Below are 24,246 nucleotides of genomic sequence, written 5' to 3'. Positions count from 1 at the left end.
CTGGCACTGCAATGGTATCACAGTCATTCAGAGCAGATAAAACCTCCCTAAGCAACACGCGGAGGTGTTCAAGCTTAAATTTAAATGTAGAAATATTAGAATCAGGTATCTTTCCTGAGTCATTAACATCACCCACTGACTGAAGCTCTCTTTCCTCAGCTTCTGCATATTGTGAGGCAGTATCAGACATGGTTCTTAAAGCGTCAGTATGCTCTGCATTTTGTCTCACCCCAGAGCTATCTCGCTTACCTCTAAGTTCAGGTAGTCTGGCTAATACCGCTGACAGTGTATTATCCATGACTGCCGCCATGTCTTGTAAAGTAAACGCTATGGGCGCCCTAGATGTACTTGGCGCCATTTGAGCGTGAGTCCCTTAAGCGGGAGTCAAAGGGTCTGACACGTGGGGAAAGTTAGTCGGCATAACTTCCCCCTCGTCAGATTCCTCTGGTGATACATTTTTTAAAGACAGAAAATGATCTTTATTGCATAAAATGAAATCAGTACATTTGGTACACATTCTAAGAGGGGGTTCCACCATGGCTTTTAAACATAATAAACAAGGAGTTTCTTCTATGTCAGACATGTTTATACAGAATAGCAATGAGACTAGCAAGCTTGGAAAACACTTTAAATCAAGTTAAGAAGCAAATATAAAAAACGGTACTGTGCCTTTAAGAGAAACAAATTTTGTCAGAATTTGAAAAACAGTGAAAAAATGCAGTAAATCAAACGAAATTTTTACAGTGTGTATAATAGGCTAACAGAGCATTGCACCCACTTGCAAATGGATGATTAACCCCTTAGTTCAAAAAACGGATACAAAAAAACAACGATATAGACGTTTTTTTAACAGTCACAACCAACTGCCACAGCAAGCTGTGGCCCTACCTTCCCCAATAAACGACTTTGGAAAGCCTTTGGGCCCTTTAGAGATGTCCTATAGCATTCAGAGGGCCTTTGAGGGAAGCTGGATGTCACAGTTTGTAATTTTAACTGCACCAACTGTAACTTTTATACTACAACAGTGGAAATTGTTTCTAGTCAAAATTTAAGCCAGCCATGTGGAAAAAACTAGGCCCCAATAAAGTTTTATCACCAAAGCATATATAAAAACGATTAAACATGCCAGCAAACGTTTTATATTGTAAATATCATAAGGGTATTACCCCTGGGAGTAAGCATGATACCAGTCGTTATTAAATCACTGTATTCAGGCTTAACTTACATTAATCCGGTATCAGCAGCATTTTCTAGTGTTTTCCATCTCTAGAAAAAATTATAACTGCACATACCTGATAGCAGAATAAACTGCACGCCATTCTCTCGCTGAAGTTACCTCATCTGTGTAATCCCCTCAGACATATGTGAGAATAGCAATGGATCTTAGTTACAACCTGCTAAGATCATAGAAACCTCAGGCAGATTCTTCTTCTATTTACTGCCTGAGATAAAATAGCACAACTCCGGTACTATTTAAAAATAACAAACTTTTGATTGAAGAAAATAAACTAGCTATATTTAACCACTCTCTCCTACAATGTCCTTGCTTGTTGAGAGTTGCAAGAGAATGACTGGCTATGACAGTTAGGGGAGGAGCTATATTACAGCTCTGATGTGGGTGTCCTCTTGCAACTTCCTGTTGGGAATGAGAATATCCCACAAGTAATGGATGATCCGTGGACTGGATACACCTTACAAGAGAAATACTGTGCTTGACAGAAGTTTACCTTTCGGAAACAGTTTCTCTCTTAGAACTATGACCACAGTGCCCTGCCAGCCTGTTTAATTCCTCCTGGTCTCAGGACGATACTTGTCCCAGTAAAACGTGCATAAAGGAAATTTTACCAGCTTAAGTGCCAGGGTTTTCTTAAGATAAAAAATGGCACTTACCTGCACCTTTGCCTGTCCAACAGGGAGACAGCTCGAGGAATGGGAGGAAGCCGCTCTTCACAGGGTCCTGCGAATGAAATAATGAACAGAGTAAGCCTACTTTGGCATACTATAGGAGGGCAGCAAAATTGTTAGGAAAGCGCAGTGAGGCCTACCACACAAGTTCCTAACTGCTTTAAATCCACCACAGTTCTACTGAAGAGACTAACTAAACCCAGCATGTCAGGGAAGATCAAAGCAAACTTGCTCAGGCTTCCAAAATAATAAACTCTTGATATAAGAATCTTGAACAGACACCTAAAATTCACCTCAGGAGGTGAATAATCCAGGAGTGATATTCCCAACAGTAATTGATGATCCATGGACTCACCATGTCTTAAGAAAGAAAACTCTGGGGACTGTCCCTGGAAATCAGGGACTGTTGGCAACTATGGATTTACACTGTGAAAAGCAACACTAGAAAATAACATACATATTTATATATTTCTACAATTGAATGTCAAATTCTAAATAGAAAAAAGTAAAATGTTTGCAACAATAAATGTCAGAATGAAAATGTTTTAAACATACTAACTGAAACATTCACCCAGTGGCACCTAAACATATCACAAAGAGCGGTGGGCACAACCCAACAAGAAGCATCTTGCAAACCAGAACCAGGTCCTACCCTTAGACTGATACACACAGGTACAGATTTCATCCTCCAAAGTTACAATAAGGCCAATCAGCTCAGCTATACAGTGTAATACATAAATGAACAGATCAGTAAATATCCCAATAACGCAAAGTGCCATTAAGTAATAAGGTTCTAACTTCATCAAAGTTAACAATCCAGGGTCACAGGTCACTCCAAAAACGTAGACTCCAGCTGGAACCAACGCCACCTCTACTGAAGCTTATCACTCACACCGAGGCTCTCTGGTTATCAACGGAATACTAGCAGCTCACAGGACTACAAAACCACACACCACACACACACACTCCTCACACCTAAACCCTCCTCACACCAAAACCACACCACACACACACACACTCCTCACACCTAAACCCTCCTCACACCAAAACCACACCACACACACACACACACACACACACTCCTCACAACAAACAGACTCACCGAAGTGAAAGAAATCCAGCTGTTAATGGACCGAAAGCAGTGCAATAAAAAGTAGCTTTTATTCAGTAATGCAGGTAAAATAACTTTTCCAAAACGTCAAATATGCAGCAATATCACAGCCAGTGAATCAGCCAAGAACATATTGTCACATTGGTCTTATAGACTCAGTCTATGGAAAATAGCTGCAGGGTCTACCTTGACACACATTATATATGAATCAATCAAATATAACCTGCTGGCAACTTGTGAAGACTTTGCACTCTTCAAGTAACGGGGACACAAAAAGTTTACCCATAGGATTTAAACATTACACTGATAAAAGCCATAAAGGGATAACTAATCAGACTCTTCTTAATTTGTTTAAACCCTACACACTACAGAACCAAATCATTACAACCTCTGTGGTAGCACCTAGTGGCACAACCAAACCATCAAATGCCCTGTGACACCTGTCCCCTTTGGTAGCACCTAGTGCCCTGGAAGATTGAATGTGGCACAACCAAACCATTACATGCCCTGTGGCACCTACTGCTGTGGTAGCAACTAGTGCCTTAGAGGGAGAGTGTGGCACAACCCAACCATCATATGCCCTGTGGCACCTGCCACAAGTGGTAGCACCTAGTGCCCTGGAAGGTAGAATGTGGCACAACCAAACCATCACATGCCCTGTGGTACCTACCGCTGCGGTAACACCTAGTGCCTCACAGAGAGAGTGTGGCACAACCAAACCATCATATGCCCTGTGGCACCTGCCCCTGTGGTTGCACCTTGTGCCCTGGAAGGTAGAGTGTGGCACAACAAAACCATCACATGCCCTGTGGCACCTGTTCCCTGTGGTAGCACCTAGTTTCCTGGAAGGTAGAATGTGGTACAACCTAACCATCACATGCCCTGTGGCACCTACCCCTGTGGTAGCAACTAGTGCCTTAGATGGAGAGTGTGGCACAACCAAACCATCACATGCACTGCGGTAACATCTAGTGCCTTAGAGAGAGTGTGGCAAAACCAAACCATCATATGCCCTGTGGCACCTGCCCCTGTGGTTGCAGCTAGTGCCCTGGAAGGTAGAGTGTGGCACAACAAAACCATCACATGCCCTGTGGCACCTGTCCCCTGTGGTAGCACCTAGTGTCTTGGAAGGTAGAATGTGGCACAACCAAACCTGCCCTGTGGCACCTACCTATGTGGTAGCAACTAGTGCCTTAGAGGGAGAGTGTGGCACAACCAAACCATCACATGCACTGCAGTAACACCTACTGCCATAAAGAGAGAGTGTGGCACAACCAAACCATCACATGCCCTGTGGCACCTGCCCCCTGTGGTAGCACCTAGTGTCCTGGAAGGTAGAATGTGGCACAACCAAACCATCACATGCCCTGTGGCACCTACCCGTGTGGTAGCAACTAGTGCCTTAGAGGGAGAGTGTGGCACAACCAAACCATCACATGCACTGCGGTAACACCTAGTGCCATAGAGAGAGAGTGTGGCACAACCAAACCATCACATGCCCTGTGGCACCTGCCCCTGTGGTAGCACCTAGTGCCTTAGAGAGGGAGAGTGTGGCACAACCACCTTGTGGTAGCACCAAGTATATACAGTATATTTGTTTACAGAGTTCACTGACACAACCAGTTAATGAGCTTTTAATGACTTCTAGTTGATATCCAGGTTCACAGAGATTTATTACATAAAAGAGACACTTGTTAGCATGTGTAGTTTTTAGTTAGTGACTAATCTAATAGAGTGCATAAAAAAAACTTGCTGCAACTTTCCAACTCAATGAGTGTAGCCTTCAGAAAGATGTGTACCCAAATCTGCGTACAGCTGCAAGTTGAGCTTAAAGGGACATTAAACCCAAAAATTTTCTTTCATGATTGACAGAGAATACAATTTTAAACAAAATTCCAATTTACTTCTATTATCTAATTTGTTTCACGATTTAGATATCCTTTGTTAAAGAAATAGCAATGCACATGGGTGAGCCAATCACCTGAGGCAAATTTGTGCAGTTACCAATCAGAATTTACTGAGCCTATCTAGATATGCTTTTCAGGAAGGAATATCAAGAGAATGAAGCAAATTAGATAACAGAAGTATATTAGAAAGTTGTTTAAAATTGTATTCTCTTTTTGAATCATGAAATAGAAAATTTGGGTTTAAAGTCCCTTTAATTTAATTCAATGCAACTGAATCTGTCTCGTTAATGTTCACTCCATCATGCAAAAAATGCCGTCATAACCTTACAGAACAGACAAAAGAAAAAAGCACTATCTATAAAACACTACAGGCTAACATATATAAAAATGAAAAACAGTTAAAGAGAAATAAAAATGAGACAGCCTTGTCAGCTTTGATATAGCTGGAAGTGACAGACACAAGATACATAACAGGGCAGTAGAATTCTGCATGCTGGGACGAGGTGCAGGTAAAAATTCCATCCACATCTAACGTTACACATTTTTCAGTTGCGAGGTTAAACAATAAAGGTTGATTCACACTAAGAATTGTGTACAATGGATGTCTCAGAATGTCACTGTCACCAGCTACGGATCATCATACAGACTGTACAAATAAGCTTAACTTCAGGACCGGATTGTCACAGATTCCGCATCCTGGTAACGCGCACAGAGAAGCGCGCAGCTCTGTTAAATAACATTATGGCAGCTATATTGCGAATGAAAGGACAATATAAATATTTTATTACCTTTCGCATGGCTAGTCTTGTGTCCAAGAGGGACAGCAATTGTGCAGCGAATATAATCTCTAACTATTCCATCAAATTCTCTGCTATATTAAAAGCAATTATACACACTAGCATAGTACTTTTATGGCTTGTCCCTATTGTGCCATATACATTGGTGACCTTTTGGGACAGGATTTCCTCGTTAAATTGTTTGATTGCGCACATCTTGCTTTGCATTCTGATTTTATTGTAGTAATATGTATCCTTCTAGCCTGTGTGTCTGTGTGGAAGTGTGAGTCTATATATACACACACGTGTGTGTTAAAAATAAATAAATATATATATATTATATATATATATATATATATATATATATATATATATATATACATACATATACATACACACACATATATGCGTGTGGTATCATATTAATGGTGTAACATTAAGGTTTAAACATAGGCCAGGTTATTCCTGTGTACTTCGTCTTCCATTGAAAACATTTGCATAGCATAGAGCTCTTATTATTTCTATGGGAAACAGCTCCTGTCTTTTTGATAATTGCACCAAGACTTTCCCTGCAAGTCCAAACATGATTTTTCAAGTTTTCGGTGGTGAACTTTTGATCATAGGACCAAGAGAAAAGAGATAGATAAATAAATAAATAAATAAATAGAGACCACCACACATGACATCCCCTTTAATATCACTGAATATTTTACATACATTTGGGAGGATAAAGACAAGTGAGGCCATGTTGCTGTATTGTCTGAAGAGGCTGAAAACATAAGATTTTTCTGCTGGACATAGAGCTAAGTGGTATTTATGTTTAGTATTTTTCTTTATTGTTAGTAAGTTTTGTTCATGAAGGATTTAGGTGTCGATAATATGAAAGGCTAGTGATGAGACCTCATATTAGATTAAGGGGGTATCTTGCAGTGGAGGGAATCACAGTGGGCTAATAAAGTGGCTGTAGATACAAATAATGCAGGCAACACAAATGGTGATAAACACTTAACAAAATAATAAAAACTGAAATACAAAAAATATTAAGTGAATAAAACCAAATAACCAAGTAAGAATATAGAGTCCAAAGTGGAGTGGAACCACTTATTGAGGTTGATAGAATTATCCAGGTAAGTTGAAATGGGATCTGCACAGTCAACCAATGTTTTCTCAGAAGAAAAGAAGGATAATAGTGAGGTCAATATGGCAGGTTAAACACATTTCACAAGACAGATTATATTCATACTTGCAAGAATTAAGACTTAGCTGTAAGTGAAATAGGCGTGTAGGTACCAAGTCCCCCCTGCTACTATAGAAATACTGGATCTCCAGAAGTAATGTATAAAATTACTTTATTAAAAACACATGGGCAAATAACAGACCAGTATTCACAGAGTTTGGCATATTTGTATAACAAACGCTAAGCAGAGAAACTCAAACACCGTAAAATCCGGCGAGAGAATCAGCTAGTTAAGCGGTGTTTCCTATTTAGATCCGCTCTTTGTAGTAAAACCAGTGTCCGATGTTCAAGCTAACATCCGACGATCATTCTGCCACAGGTAAGTTGTCTTTTTCAAGGACAAATTATCTTCATTACTCTACAGATTTTAAATGTCCCAATGGAAGATGATTGGTTCAGCCATTTCTGTCATCAAGCCATTTCTGACATGATAGAAACCTTCAAATATATGAAGGGACTTAATAAAGTAGAAGCTGAAAGCATTTTCCACAAAAAAATAATGCCAAATCAAGGGGTCACAATCTAAAGTTAGAGGGTAGCAGATTCAGGAGAAATTTGAGGAAGCATTTTTTTTTACAGAAAGGGAGGTGGATTCATGGAATAAACTTCCATTTGAGGTGGTAAACACAAAGGGGCCTATCTATCAAGCTCCGAAAGGAGCTTGACGGCCCGTGTTTCTGGCGAGTCTTCAGACTTGCCAGAAACACCAGTTATGAAGCAGTGGTCTAAAGACTGCTGCTCTATAACGTGTGCGCCTGCTCTGAGCAGGCGGACAGACATCGCCGCAATTCAACCCGATCAAGTACGATCGGGTTGATTGACACCCCCCCTGCTGGCGACCGATTGCCCGCGATTCTGCAAGGGGCGGAGTTGCACCAGCAGCTCTTGTGAGATGCTGGTGCAATGCTGAATACAGAGAGCGTATTGCTCTCCATATTCAGCGAGGTCTGGCGGACCTGATCCGCACTGTCGGATCAGGTCCGCCAGACTTTGATAAATAGAGGCCAGAGACTGTAAAGGAATTAATAAATGCCTGGGATATGCATAAGGCTATCCTAAGGAAAAAGTAACATGTAATATGGGTAGGCTAGATGGGTCTTTTGGTTCTTACCTACCGTCATATTCCATGTTTCTAATATGAGTCACTCTCTTTGCACATTTAACGCTATCGATACATTGAGGAAAATAGTTTCAAATATCCACTTCAAAACAACGTTATTACACATGAAATTCATATTATGTAGTATTTTCATTTAACCATTTTAAGTCATACGAAATATCCCAATACAATTTAAAACATATTACATATCCTAACACAGGATAATCGAACCTCATTGGTGAGGAGGAAATTTGGCTAACAATCCTGGAAAAGCAGAAATGAGATGGATCCTTGATTTAAATACCTTAATACCAAAGGGATTAAACAAGGATTTTGAATTATGTTGTTCCTTGTCAAGATGAATATATGTGAAGATTTTTCCGTTTTGATTAAGCTAATACATAGGGCTTGATTTATCAAGGACTTGGAGATTTCTCCATTAGATGCTCTTGTGAATTCTCTGCAGCTCGCCCTTGTCGAGGTGCACTGGTGCGCTCTAATTTATAAAAAAAACAGGTTGTATTAAATATCGCTTTTCAGAGGGCAAGCTGGAGCGGATAATGATACATTTCTCTATGAGCAACAAGAAGTTCTCCTTGTGTATTATTTTTTGGCAGTTCTTGCACCTTCATATATCAATATATACACATTACATAATTGCATTTTGTATGTGTCAATTTTGCGTACTTTTTGTAATTTTTATTTAACAAAATATGCATCTAGATGTCAAGGTCTTAGACAGATTTTGAATTAATATTAAAGCATTAAAAGGCAGACATGAAAGTGTTAGGTGTACAATGAAACTGTGTATTGGAACTTAATTCTAAGCTTGATAATGGAGAAAATATTAACACTTTTTCATTTTCTGACATAGCTCCTTATCAGCGTCCTCATTTTCGTCTGTCTCATTTTGTGTGTTTAATCTCATGGTCGGCAAATGCATGCAGACCCCAAAAGGGTAAGAATACCCTTAGAACACGGTCGCCTTTGCAAGCGCATATTTTCTGCATTCTCAGGCCATTCCCGCGGGCCCAGACAAAGATAGACCTGCTAGAACCAGAACGTACTCCATCAGCAGTAATATAGTTGTGAACATGACACAAGCTCAAAGACAAATGATTTGTAATGCTGCTCTCCTTGGTACTTATTAAGAACTACTATGCGCGGAATTGTAGGAGAACTTTGCATTCTCCAAAGGAGCAAAAAAAATATTAATTAGTAACTGGGTGTAATGCTAAGGCGGACTCTATGAAATGCAAATACAACTAGCAAATTTAACTCCTTTCCCAAGCGCACCGACCCAGGGTGAACCTATGTAGTAATATTTAACTTTTTAGATTGTAGTAAGATATTTAAAATTGTTAGGATAGGGGTCGACAAATCTGTTTTAAAATGTAGGAGTCAGTAAGAATATTTACGAGCCAGACATTTTATTAGGAACCAGGGTAACATCCTAGGAGCCAGTGGCTACCTGGCATTGTCAAGCCATGTGTTGTGTAATATGTTATAAATTGTATTGGGATATTAAGTATGATTTAAAATGGTTAAATGAAAAGACTAGATAATATGAATTTGATGTGTAATAACATTATGTTGAAGTGGATATTTGAAACTATTTTCCCTTAATGTATTGATAGCTTTAAATATGTAAAGAGATTGACTCATATTGATGACAGCAAAGGCTGAACCAATCTTTTTCCATTAGGACATTTAAAATCTGTAGCATAATGAAGATAATTCGTCCTTGAAAAAGACAACTTACTTGTGGCAGAAGGATCTTTGGATGTTAGCTTGAACAACCGACTGGTTTTACTACAAAGAGCGGATCTAAATAGGAAACACTGCTTAACTTGTCAGCTGATTCTCTCGCCGGATTTTACGGTGTTTGAGTTTCTCTGCTTAGCGTTTGTTATACAAATATGCCAAACTCTGTGAATACTGGTCTGTTATTTGTCCATGTTTTTTTAATAAAGTAATTTTATACATTACTTCTGGAGTTCCAGTATTTCTATAGTAGCAGGGGGGACTTGGTACCTACACGCCTATTACATTTACAGCTAAGACTTAACTCTTGCAAGTATGAATATAATCTGTCTTGTGAAATGTGTTTAACCTGCCATACTGACCTCACTATTATCCTTCTTTTCTTCTGAGAAAACATTGGTTAACTGTGCAGATCCCATTTCAACTTACCTGGATAATTCTATCAACCTCAGTAAGTGGTTCCACTCCTACACTTTGGACTATATATTCTTACTTGGTTATTTGGTTTTATTGACTTAATATTTTTTTTATTTCAGTTTTTATTATTTTTTTAAGTGTTTATCACCATTTGTGTTGCCTGCATTATTTGTATCGACAGCCACTTTATTAGCCCACTGTGATTCCCTCCACTGCAAGATACCCCCTTAATCTAATATGAGGTCTCATCACTAGCCTTTCATACTATCGACACCTAAATCCTTCATGAACAAAACTTTCTAACAATAAAGAAAAATACTAAACATAAATACCACTTAGCTCTATGTCCAGCAGACGATGTTATGTTTTCAGCCTCTTCAGACAATACAGCAACATGGCCTCACCTGTCTTTATCCTCCCAAATGTATGTAAAATATTCAGTGATATTAAAGGGGGTGTCATGTGTGGTGATCTCTATTTATCTATCTCTTTTCTCTCTTGGCCCTATGATCAAAAGATCACCACAGAAAACTTGAAAAACCACGATTGGACTTGCAGGGAAAGTCTTGTGCATTTATAAAAAATGTTTGTAATAAAGTGTCTGCAGTTATAGCTGCTGGAGATCTGTTAATGGATTTAGACTAATGAGGAAAAATACGTTTAAGTCGTGATCATTGCAATGGGGTAATGAGGCTTAAAGGAACATTAAACCAAGAATTAATTTTTCATAAATCAAATAAAACATACAATATTAAACAAATTTCTAATTTACTTCTATAAAATAATTTGCTTTATTCTCTTGGTATCCTTTGTTAAAAGAATACCTAGGTAGGTTCAGTGGCAGCAATGCACTACAGGGATTTAGCTGATGATTTGTGGCTGTGCATATATGTCTCTTGTCAATATATGCCTCAACAGATGTGCTCAGCTAGCTTTCAATAGTGCTTTGTTAAAGGACACTCAGTGAAAGATGCAAATCTGATAATAGAAGTAAATTGGAAAGTTGTTTCATATCCCTTTAACCCTTTAACGACCAAGGACGTGCAGGGTACGTCCTACAAAAACCGGTCGTTAATGACCAAGGATGTACCCTGCACAGTACTCTGCACAAGATCGCTTCTAGCTGCTTTCAGGGTATTGCAGTGATGTCTCGATATTGAGGCATTCTGCAATACCCTTTTTTACCCACCGATGCAGAGAGAGCCACTCTGTGGCCCTCTCTGCATCGGCCAGCGATGGTGCCAATTGTTGGTGGTGTGGGAGGGATACGAGGGAGGCGGGTGGGTGGCCCATCACTGATCAGTTCCGGATCCTGTGTCCCTGAAGTGCGTGCAAGTGGGCGGGAGCGTGCAATGGGGCGGGGCGTGCGTGTGCTACATTTACATTAAGTAAAATTATGGGAAGGAGGGAGAGTGAGAGGGGAATAAATGTTGGGAAAGGGATCTGGGAGGGGGGGAGGGTATTGAGAGGGCGGCAGCTACACTACAGAAAAACAAAATTTATGCTTTCCTGATAAATTTATTTATTTCCGGATATGGTGACTCCACGGCTTGAGTAATTTTGAAAAAAGTATGTAGAGAAGACCAAGTTGCTGTCCAGCAGTCTCATAAGCCAAACAAATTATACTTTGTAACCAAAAAGAAAGGAGTTGTAGCAGTAGCTTTCTGACCTTTACATTTCCCAGAGAAACAGACAGACAAAGAGGGCAGAGGATTGGCGAAAATCATTAGTCGCCTGTAAGTAGAATTTAAGAGCACGTACAACATCCAAATTGTGTAACAAAAGTTCTTTGGAAGAAGGAGGATTAGGACACAGATAGGGAACAACAATTTCCTGATTGATATTTCTATTAGAAACAACCATAGGAAGGAAACCTACCTTAGTACGAAGAACCGCCTTATCGGCATGAAAAATAAGATAAGGGGAATCGCACTGCAGAGCTGAGAGTTCCGAGACTCTTCGAGCAGAAGAGATAGCAACAAGAAATAAAACCTTCCAAGATAACAACTTAATGTCTATGGAATGCAATGGCTCAAACAGAGCCAGCTGTAAAACTTAGCCCTTGGATTCACACCAATAAAGATATTTACGTTATATCTTATGATAAATCTTTCTAGTAACAGGCTTGCGAGCCTGAATCATGGTCTCAATGACCGACTCAGATAAACCACGCTTAGGCAGAATTAAGCATTCAATCTCCAAGCAGTCAGCTTCAGAGAAACAAGATTTGGATGAAGGAAGGGACCCTGAATCGGGAGGTCCTTCCTCAGAGGTAGTCTCCAAGGTGGAGAGATGACATCTCCACTATATCTGCCAACCAGATCCCGCAAGGCCACGCAGGGGCTATTAGAATCACTGACGCCCTCTCCTGTTTGATACAAGCAATGACTCATGGAGGGAGAGCAAATGGAGGAAACAGGTATGCCAACCTGAAAACCCAAGGAACCGCCAGAGCATCTATCAGAACGGCCTGCGGATCTCTCGACCTAGAACCGTACCTTGGAAGCTTGGCATTCTGACGGGACGCCACCAGATCTAACTCTGCACCCCCCATTTGAGGACTAAGCTGAAAAACACCTCCGGATGGAGTTTCCACTCCCCGGGATAAAAAGTCTGTCAGCTCAGAAAATCCGCTTCCAGTTGTCTACTCCTGGAATATGGATGGCAGATAGACAGCAATTGTGGGTCTCTGCCCACTGAAGAATACGAGTAACCTCCTTCATGGCTAAGGAACTCCAAGCTCCTCCCTGCTGATTGATGTAAGCCACAGAGGTTATGTTGTCTGACTGGAAGCTGATAAACTGGGCTGAAGACAACTGAGGCCAAGCCAATAGAGCATTGTAAATAGCCCTCAACTCCAAGATGTTAATGGGAAGAGCAGAATCCTCCCGAGTCCAAAGGCCCTGAGCTTTTAACGAGTTCCAGACTGCTCTGGAAGCCACCATCAGACCGATTACCCTCATACATTGAGCCACTGAAGAGAGAGGCAAGAGGAAATTATTTTGTTTTTCCTGACCTCTATCAGAAAAATCTTCATTAATAGAGAATCTATTATGGTCCCTAAGAACGCTACTCTTGTAGCAGGGGAAAGGGAGTTTTTTTTCCGGATTCACATTCCATCCGTGGGAACGAATAAAAGACAACAATATCTCTGTGTGAGATTTTGCTAGTTGAAAAGATGGCACCTGAACCAATATGTCATCCAGGTAGGGTGCCACAGCAATTCCATGAGAACAGATCACTGCCAAAAGAGTCCCCAGAACCTTTGAAAAAATTCTGGGAGCCGTGACTACACCAAATGGAAGGGCCACAAACTGTTAATGTTTCTTCAGAAAGTCAAATCTCAGGAATCTGTGATGGTCCCTGTGAATAGGAACATGAAGATACGCATCCTTCAAGTCTAGAATGGGACGGAAAGTTCCCTCTTTTTTGGGATCGACAAATAGGTTGGAGTAGAACCCAAGACCCTGTTCCTGCACTGGAACTGAAACTATCACTCCCAGGGAGGAAATATGTTGTATACATTTCAAGAACGCCCCTCTCTTTATCTGGTCTGCAGATAATCTTCAGAGATGGAATCTGCCTCTGGGAGAAAAAGTCTTGAATTCCAATTTGTAACCACTGGGATACTATGTCCGCAGTCCAGGGATCTGGGACATCTCATATCCAGGCTTGAGGGAACTGAGAAAGTTTGCCCCCCACCTGATCCGATCCTGGATCGGGGGCAAACCATTCATGTTGATTTGGAATCAGCTGTGGGTTTCTTTGATTGTTTCCCCTTGTTCCAAGAAGACTTGGATTGTTCCTGCTTGGAAGAAGAAGGGGAAGGCTTTCCTCTGAAGCTACAAAAGGAACGAAAATTACTCTGACGTCCTTTAGGCCTATTCTTCTTATCTTGAGGTAGAAAAGACTCTTTTCCACCCATAATATCAGAGATCATTTCTGCCAAACCGGGTCCAAACAAGGTTTTGCCCTTGTAAGGAATCGCCAGAAGCTTGACTTTAGAGGAAACAGCTGCAGACTAGGATTTCAACCATAACGCCCTGCGGGCTAGGACAGCAAAACTAGAAGTTTTAGCTCCTAGTCTAACAACCTGTAAAATGGCATCTGCAATAAAGTAATTGGCCAACTTAAGAGCTTTAATCCTATCTTGAATTTCATCCAAGGAAGTCTCTACTTGGAGAATCAGACAAGGTGTAGAACCAATAAGATGCCACACTATTCATGGTGGCAATACACACCACAGGTTGCCATTGGAGACCTTGATGAACATAAACCTTTTTCATATAAGCCTCCAGCTTCTTGTCCATCAGATCCTTAAAAGAACAGCTATCCTAAATAGGAATAGTGGTTCTCTTAGCCAGAGTGAAAATGGCCCCTTCAACTTTGGGTACAGTATACCAAGGGTCTTTAATGGAGTCCTCGAAGGAAACATTTCCTTAAAAATAGGAGACGGCGAAAAAGACACCCCTGGTTTCTCAATTCCTGTGAGATATTCTCCCTAGCACAGTCCAGCACAGTAAAAAACTCAGAAGTGGAAGGTTTATCAAAGAAACTATTAAGTTTACTAGATTTCTTCGGAGTGACAACTACAGGGGTATCGGAGTCATCTAAAGTAGCTAAAACCTCCTTCAACAATATAGAAAGGTGTTCAAGCTTAAATCTGAACCTCAGTCTCAGAAGAAAGAATTATACTGTCCGAATCTGAGATTTTACCCTCAGAAAGTCCCAATGTATCTTCCTCATCTCATCAGACTTATGAGAAAGGGCAACTTGGGAAGCAGAACTGAGGACAGGCACCTTACTTTCTGATTTTCTAGATTTCCTCTTGCGTTTTCCCTGTAATCTGGGAATGGCAGCAAATGCCGCAGATACCGCTGAAGATACCTGGGCAGCCATTTCTGCTTTTAAATAAAGTCCACTAGGAGATAGAGGAAAAGCAGGGCACTGCATGTGACACAATTGAGGCTTGGGGCGTAGCAGGAGAAAGCAAAGGTATTATTTTAACAGCATCATTCTGAGAGACATTAGGCTCAAAAATGTTACCTTTATTTTGCAAGGTTTTCTTGACACATGAAGAACAAAATTGCATAGGAGCTGCAATTTGTGCATCTAAACATAATAAGCATGAATTAATGAGAGCAGACTCTTGCTCCATATCAGACATGTTGTGAAACAGTAAATAAACTTGTACATATACGTTTCAAAGAATTTAATATTCAATTAAAAAAAGCCAAGGAAAAAATTCACTTTAAATTTTATCCCAAATTAGGATCGATCCCGAGCTAAAATTATGTGAGAAAAGTTAAGAAAAAACATTTAATAAACATCAAAAAACTTCTAAATAGCCCTCAGGTAACCCCAAACCTCAATTACTGAGGTGCCTTACCGCTACAAATTAAGACCGGATCACCCAGAAATGGAGAAAAACTACTTTTTCCTCAGAAACGTTATGAAGTAAAGTCGGTCATGTGACCGCAACTGCGGAGCTCAAATTACTGCTGCCACACAGAGAGACACTAAAAATAGCTTCCTGGTACACTGAGTACTAGAAATAACTGTTTTTTCAAACTGGACAGTTTAAAATGTTGCATCGGTTTATTTTAAAGCAAAGAGGAAATTAATAAGCTGCTGAAATAGAAAATTCAGTCTTACTTTCAGTTTAAACTTGATTTGTTTTTTCAAGTAAATATGTGTCAGAAAATAAATCCCAATAAAAACATTTTACCCTTTCTTTTTAAAAGAGTTTACATGTTAGTCACACACATGCTACAGTGCCTGCTTCATTCCCCAGTGTAACCCATACAACAAGATTATATATGTCCTAATAAAAAAAGCATTGTATTTTAATTTGTTAAGTGCATGTTCTCCCCAACTGGAAGAAAAAGCACTTACCTGCTCCACTGTCCAGCATGTAGACAGTTACAAGGTATGAGAAGACACAGTTCTTTGCAGAGACCTTTGAAAAAGAAAGAACAGAGTAGCCAACTCTGGCTTTCTAAACTAGGGCAGCAATTGTTAGGAAAACTCATTTACAAGTTCTTAACTGCTTTAAAAGCCACCACTACCCGACTGCAAGGAATGACGTGGAATACGGCTATACCCCAAAACTTACTTGTAGATAAAATCAAAATTTTTCTTCAGACACCCAAACTTTACCTCCTCCATGCACCGAAGGCAGAGAGAATGACTGGGGGTTGTGAGTAAGGGAGTGATTCTTAGCAGTTTAACTGTGGTGCTCTTTGCCTCCTCTTGCTGGCCAGGAGTGATATTCTCAACAGTAATTACTCAAGCAGTGGACTCACCATATCTTAGGAAAGAAAATGGTTTGGAAATAGCAATGTGCTACTTGTATTTATTGCCCTAGAACTTGCAAAAAAAGCAAAGAACATGTAAACATTGGGTATTTCTAAATTCAGGACACAATTTTGAAACTATTTAGCATGGGTGTTTTTTGATGTTTGTAGATGTGTAACAGATTTTGGAGGTCAAAGTTAGAAAAAGTATGTTTTTTCTATTTTTTCATCATATTTTATCATTTTTTTTTTATATTAAATTATATGATACAAGTCCTAAAGCCCATGTACATGGGCCATTATTTACAGTATAGCAGTCCCACTCCTTGCTCTCTCTCTCCCCCCCTCTCTTTTGTGCTCTCTCCCCCCCCTCTCTTTTGTGCTCTCTCCCCCCCCTCTCTTTTGTGCTCTCTCCCCCCCCCTCTCTTTTGTGCTCTCTCCCCCCCCCCTCTCTTTTGTTCTTCCCCCCCCTCTCTTTTGTGCTCTCTCCTCCCCTCTCTTTTGCTGTCTCTCTCCCCCCCTCTTTTGCTGTCTCTCTCCCCCCTCTTTTGCTGTCTCTCTCCCCCCTCTCTTTTGCTGTCTCTCTCCCCCCTCTCTTTTGCTGTCTCTCTCCCACCTCTCTTTTGCTGTCTCTCTCCCCCCTCTCTTTTGCTGTCTCTCTCCCCCCTCTCTTTTGCTGTCTCTCTCCTCCCTCTTTTTTGCTGTCTCTCTCTCCTCTCTTTTGCCGTCTCTCTCCCTCCTCTCTTTTTCTGTCTCTCTCATCCCTCTCTTTTGCTGTCTCTCTCACCCCTCTCTTTTGCTGTCTCTCTCACCCCTCTCTTTTGCTGTCTCTATCCCCCTCTCTCTTTTGCCGTCTTTCTCTCCCTCTCTCTATCCCCCTCTTCTGCTCTCTCTATCCCCCCTCTTTAGAGCTCTCTGTCTCCCGGCATCTGGCCCCGTCCGCGTCACGCCCGGCCCACCCGTCCGGTCACGCCCACTCCACACCCGCCCGGCCACACCCACTCCACCACACAACACCAGGTCAGTTGGAAGGCCAGGTGTGTTTGTCCTCGTGCGCAGCCTCTACTGCGCATGACAGCTTCAGACAAACACACTTGGCCTTTTATTATATAAGACTAGTCCTAAAGCCCGTTCACACGGGCCATTTTTTCCAGTACAGCGGTCCCACCCCTTGCGCTCTCTCCCTCCCCCTCTCTTTTGCTCTCTCTCTCTTCCCCTCTCTCTCCCCCCCTCTTTTGCTGTCTCTCTCCCCTTCTCTCTTTTGCTGTCTCTCTCCCCCCCTCTTTTGCTGTCTCTCTCCCCCTGTCTTTTGCTGTCTCTATCCCCCCTCTCTTTTGCTGTCTCTCTCCCCCCCTCTCTCTCTTCCCCCTCTCTTCTCTATCTCTCTCCCCTCTATCGCGCAACCGCACCCGACCACGCCCCCTTCACGGCCGACCACGCCCCCTTCTGCCGCAGATCAGCTAGGTACTCAAAGGCTAGGTGTGTTTGTCCTTGTGCTGTCTCTACTGCGCATGACAGGTTCGGACAAACACACTTGGCCTTTTATACTATAGGATGATGAAAATAATGGTATCTTTAAAAAGTCCAGTTAATGGCGAGAAAAATGGTATATAAAATGTGTTGGTAAAGTAAATGAGTAAGGAAAATTGCAGCTAAACACAAACACTGCAGAAATGGAAAAAAGTCCTGGTTCTTAACGGTAAGAAAACTGAAAAATGGTCTGGTCACTAAGGGCTAAGGGTAGTTTATTGCAAAGAGGGATCATTTAATGGATTGAGGTTTGTTTCAGTGGGGTATTTCACATGTAGGGTTAGTTGTAAAACAGAAGTTAGGGTTAACAGTGATTTGGTGGCAGAGTCTGAGGTGAATAGGATTAATTGTCGAGAAAATAACTAAAAATGGAGGACTGTTTATTTATAAAACACTGTAATACGGACAGGCACAGGATACAGTTATAGCGATTCCCATAGAAAAGAATTCCTGTTGCTATTATTATTATTACTACAACTTGATGCAGAATTGTGTGTCTCAAATGTAATGACACGTGCTGCTACTGATAGTATGCTACTGCTATACACACACACACACAGTCTCTCACACAGTCTCTTAATTCTTTCAAAAATAGAAATGTTAAGTTTAGTTTTATCAATAAACAAAATGCAAAAGTGAGTGAACAGAAGAAAAATCAAAAATTAAATCAATATTTGGTGTGACCATCCTTAAAAACAGCATTAATTCTTCTAGGTGCCCTTGCACACAGGTTTTTTTTAAGAAACGGCAGGTAGGTTTAAAACACCTTGGAGAACCACAGTCCATCTGGATTTAGGCAGCTTCAGTTGCTTCTATCTCTTTGTGTAATCCCAGACAGACTTAATGATGATGAAATCAGGGCCAGACCATCACTTCCAGGACTCCTTGTACGCTTAAGATTAAACGTAATGCCACTGGCTCTATGTTGGGGTTATTGACATGCTGCAGAATAAATTGTGGGACCAGTCAGATGCCCTCCTGGTATTTCATGATAGCTAAGTATCTGCCTGTACTTCTCAGCACTGAGAAAAATCAGTAATTCTCACAACATCCTCAACTACATTTACAGAAATGCAGCCTCAAACTTGCAAGGAAACTCCTCCATGCTTCACTGCTTTCTGCAGACACTAATAGTTGTACCACTCTCCAGCCCTTCAGTGACATTTTCTGGACATCTTCCTAGGGAAGTAAGCATGATGTATCTTTCATCCGCTGCACTGTTTACCTGGCTGACAACTGTGTCTACTGTCCTCAACAGTACCCGTTTCTTTGTGCTTCGTCAGAAGAGCTTGGACAGCACATCTGGAAACCCCTGTCTGCCTTTAAAATTCTGCCTGGGAGAGACCTTGCTGATGCTATATAACTACTTTGTGTCTTGTTGCTGGGCTCAGTCATGCCATGGTTTAAGACTTTTAACATTAAACAGTCTTCAGCAACCTCGCCTTGTTAGCATAGTTTGGCTGTTCCTCACCCAGTTTTATTCCTCCTACACAGTAGTTTCTGTTTCAGTTAATAATTGTGTTTCAGCCTACATATTACAATGATGATCATTAGCACCTGTTTTTTATTCATGCACCTGACTATATGCCAATCCCTACTTTGTGGAAGTGTACCTAAAAGAATTGATTCTATTTTGAAGACAAAGGGTGGTCACACCAAATATTGATTTGCTTTAGAATTTTTTGTTAATTCGTAAAAATAAACAATATTGCACATTAGTGTAATAAACATGCACACATAAGTACACACAAATACATATACATTATATATATAAATATATATATATATATATATATATATATATATATATATATATATACACACACACACACAGTATCTCACAAAAGTGAGAACACCCCTCACATTTTTGTAAATATTTTATTATCTCTTTTCATGTGACACTGAAGAAATGACACTTTGCTACAATGTAAAGTAGTTAGTGTACAGCCTGTATATCAGTGTAAATTTGCTGTCCCCTCAAAATAACTCAACACACAGCCATTAATGTCTAAACCGTTGGCAACAAAAGCGAGTACACCCCTAAGTGGAAATGTCCAAATTGGGCCCAATTAGCCATTTTCCCTCCCTGGTGTCATGTGACTCAGTAGTGTTACAAGGCCTCAGGTGTGAATGGGGAGCAGGTGTGTTAAATTTAGTGTTATCGCTCTCACACTCTCTCATACTGGTGACTGTAAGTTCAACATGGCACCTCATGGCAAAGAACTCTCTGAGGATCTGAAAAAAAGAATTGTTGCTCTACATAAAGATGGCCTACGCTACAGGAAGATTGCCAAGACCCTGAAGCTGAGCTACAGCATGGTGGGCAAGACCATACAGCGGTTTCACAGGACAGGTTACAATAAGAACAGGCCTCGCCATGGTTAACCAAAGAAGTTGAATGCACGTGCTCAGCGTCATATCCAGAGGTTGTCTTTGGGAAATAGACGTATGAGTGCTGCCAGCATTGCTGCAGAGGTTGATGGGGTGGGGGTTCAGCATGTCAGAGTCTCTAAGCACTATACAATCTACTACATATCATTTTGTATATTTCGCTTTACATATATATTCGCATTTTCATGTAGACGCTATGGCCTCTAGTTATTAAGGTCTGGCGGACCTGATCCGACACTGCGGATCAGGTCCGCCAGACCTCGCTGAATACGGCGAGCAATACGCTCGCCGTATTCAGCATTGCACCAGCAGCTCACAAGAGCTGCTGGTGCAACGCCGCCCCCTGCAGACTCGCAGCCAATGGGCAGCCAGCAGGGGGTGTCAATCAACCCGATCGTACTCGATCGGGTTGATTTCCGGCGATGTCAGTCCGCCTGCTCAGAGCAGGCGGACAGGTTATGGACCAGCAGTCTTTGTGACCGCTGCTTTATAACTGCTGTTTCTGGCGAGCCTGCAGGCTCGCCAGAAACACGGGGCATCAAGCTCCATTTGCAGCTTAATACATATGCCCCTATGTATTTATATTCTAACTGAACTGCCATTAATGCTAATGTTACACCAGTAGTATCATGTGGCGTACCTATTTCTGTATGCTTGTACATTTGTCTTTTATCTATTTCCATTTATTATTCCAACCAACATTTCCAGATTCCGTTTTTATATTATTCCCCTATTACCTTATCTTAATTCACTGTGTATATATATATATATATATATATATATATATATTTTTTTATTATTTTTTTTTTGTATGCTATAAGTCTGTCTCGCGCAAGGGGTTAATCTAAAGTTAGGTTGGTGTTATGGGCGTGTTTTTTCATTTTAGGTTTCAACCAATTAGAATGTTACCTTAGCTTTTTAAGTACTTTCACAACTGTGACACCTTAGGCTATGATTATGGCGATAAGCCGAAACATGTAAGCCATTGGTGTCACGCTTACACACCATGTTCTTCTCTGTTGCACCCTCTAGCCCATGTCGGGCGATTTTAACTTTGCCAATAAAGTCTTATCTTTTAACGCATCTGCTGTGGGATCCTATCTTCGTTTTCTGAAGTTTCCAGTATTACCAGCAAAGGATCCTGCCTTTCCTCATCGTGTTTTGCAACCCCGGGTGAAGACTACCCCCACCTCATATGTCACTGCTCATGTCATTGATCGGAGCCGAGTGCCATGTACCAGTACCTGGACGGAGGTCGCACTGGGAGGAAGCAGCGTACGCGCTCGCCGAGTAAGTTCTCGGTCTGTTGTTTTTCAGTTACCCTGGTACTCTGTGGACATCCTCTGACGGCGTAAGAGCAAGACTTTGATACTCTACTGTGATAGCTCCTTTGGGATGGGTGAGTATTGGTTTAAGTCCCGGGAACATTCCTGCATGTATTGCAAACTTATATATCTCAGCTGTTTAAAGGAGTATACCGCCCCCCTTGTCTTTGCTTATGATTCAGATAGAACATACAATTATAAGCAACTTTCTAATTCACTCCTATTATTAATTTTTCTTTGTTCTCTTAGTATCTTTATTTGAAAAGCAGGAATGTAAGCTTAGGATCCGGCCCATTTTTGGTTCCAAGAGAACAAAGAAAAATTGATAATAGGCCTAAATTAAATTGTTGCTTAAAAGTGCATTCTGTATCCGAATCATGAAAGAAAACATTTGTGTTCCTTATCCCTTTGTACCCTTCTTTTGTGTGTGCCAGAATATATGTATATGATCTTTTTGGATAGTTCTATTACTCTGAGCTATAATAAATATAACACTGTTAAAAACAAAATACTGTCCGTAAAATACTTTCCTCTTTTTAAAGTTGATTATTAAAAGGTTATTATTGTGCAGATATATGCTTGCATGTGAGCCCATATGTACTAATCTATTAATTGCATTGTGACTTGTGATGGGTTAAACTAAGGGCGTGGTTGGGTGGGGTTAATGTCAATAACTTGGGGTGGGGCATCAAATGTACCCTTGGGCTGAAGTCCCTAGCCTTTTGCCACCTGCTAACACCCCCTGCTCCCAGAGTTTTTTCTGCGATTAGTTTGAGATTTTTTTTTATTTAGAATACATTATTATTACAGGTTCTTGTTTTTGCATTTCTCAAAAATTATGAATTTTTGTCTCCAGAGATAACTTTCCTTGTCACATACATACAGTATATACAATTACTCACGTACACACAGATAGTTATATACATATACACACATAGTGTGCATACAGTATATACAGTTACTCACATACATACAGTATATACAATTACTCACGTACACACAGATAGTTATATACATATACACACATAGTGTGCATACAGTATATACAGTTACTCACATACATACAGTATATACAGGGAGTGCAGAATTATTAGGCAAATGAGTATTTTGACCACATCATCCTCTTTATGCATGTTGTCTTACTCCAAGCTGTATAGGCTTCGAAAGCCTACTACCAATTAAGCATATTAGGTGATGTGCATCTCTGTAATGAGAAGGGGTGTGGTCTAATGACATCAACACCCTATATCAGGTGTGCCTAATTATTAGGCAACTTCCTTTCCTTTGGCAAAATGGGTCAAAAGAAGGACTTGACAGGCTCAGAAAAGTCAAAAATAGTGAGATATCTTGCAGAGGGATGCAGCACTCTTAAAATTGCAAAGCTTCTGAAGCGTGATCATCGAACAATCAAGCGTTTCATTCAAAATAGTCAACAGGGTCGCAAGAAGCGTGTGGAAAAACCAAGGCGCAAAATAACTGCCCATGAACTGAGAAAAGTCAAGCGTGCAGCTGCCAAGATGCCACTTGCCACCAGTTTGGCCATATTTCAGAGCTGCAACATCACTGGAGTGCCCAAAAGCACAATGTGTGCAATACTCAGAGACATGGCCAAGGTAAGAAAGGCTGAAAGACGACCACCACTGAACAAGACACACAAGCTGAAACGTCAAGACTGGGCCAAGAAATATCTCAAGACTGATTTTTCTAAGGTTTTATGGACTGATGAAATGAGAGTGAGTCTTGATGGGCCAGATGGATGGGCCCGTGGCTGGATTGGTAAAGGGCAGAGAGCTCCAATCCGACTCAGACGCCAGCAAGGTGGAGGTGGAGTACTGGTTTGGGCTGGTATCATCAAAGATGAGCTTGTGGGGCCTTTTCGGGTTGAGGATGGAGTCAAGCTCAACTCCCAGTCCTACTGCCAGTTTCTGGAAGACACCTTCTTCAAGCAGTGGTACAGGAAGGAGTCTGCATCCTTCAAGAAAAACATGATTTTCATGCAGGACAATTCTCCATCACATGCGTCCAAGTACTCCACAGCGTGGCTGGCAAGAAAGGGTATAAAAGAAGAAAATCTAATGACATGGCCTCCTTGTTCACCTGATCTGAACCCCATTGAGAACCTGTGGTCCATCATCAAATGTGAGATTTACAAGGAGGGAAAACAGTACACCTCTCTGAACAGTGTCTGGGAGGCTGGGGTTGCTGCTACATGCAGTGTTGATGGTGAACAGATCAAAACACTGACAGAATCCATGGATGGCAGGCTTTTGAGTGTCCTTGCAAAGAAAGGTGGCTATATTGGTCACTGATTTGTTTTTGTTTTGTTTTTGAATGTCAGAAATGTATATTTGTGAATGTTGAGATGTTATATTGGTTTCACTGGTAAAAATAAATAATTGAAATGGGTATATATTTGTTTTTTGTTAAGTTGCCTAATAATTATGCACAGTAATAGTCACCTGCACACACAGATATCCCCCTAAAATAT

At 40.9% G+C, this 24,246-nt stretch overlaps 1 protein-coding gene across 2 annotated transcripts in view; it reads right to left on the bottom strand.

Annotated features, from left to right (window-relative positions):
- TMEM218 (transmembrane protein 218) overlaps positions 1-24,246 on the bottom strand; it is a 171,760-nt gene that overhangs the window by 138,371 nt on the left and 9,143 nt on the right. Inside the window, exon 2 of one of the 2 annotated variants that reach the window (XM_053691432.1) lies at positions 1,891-1,957. The exons of the other annotated variant lie outside the window; for it this stretch is intronic. The gene's annotated coding sequence lies outside the window, so the exon portion shown is untranslated. The remainder of the gene's footprint in view (positions 1-1,890; positions 1,958-24,246) is intronic. 2 annotated transcript variants of the gene reach the window in all.

This window comes from Bombina bombina, chromosome 8 (assembly GCF_027579735.1).
Source record: "Bombina bombina isolate aBomBom1 chromosome 8, aBomBom1.pri, whole genome shotgun sequence".
Lineage (NCBI taxonomy): Eukaryota > Metazoa > Chordata > Amphibia > Anura > Bombinatoridae > Bombina > Bombina bombina.
This window is presented reverse-complemented; position numbering and strand designations above follow the sequence as displayed.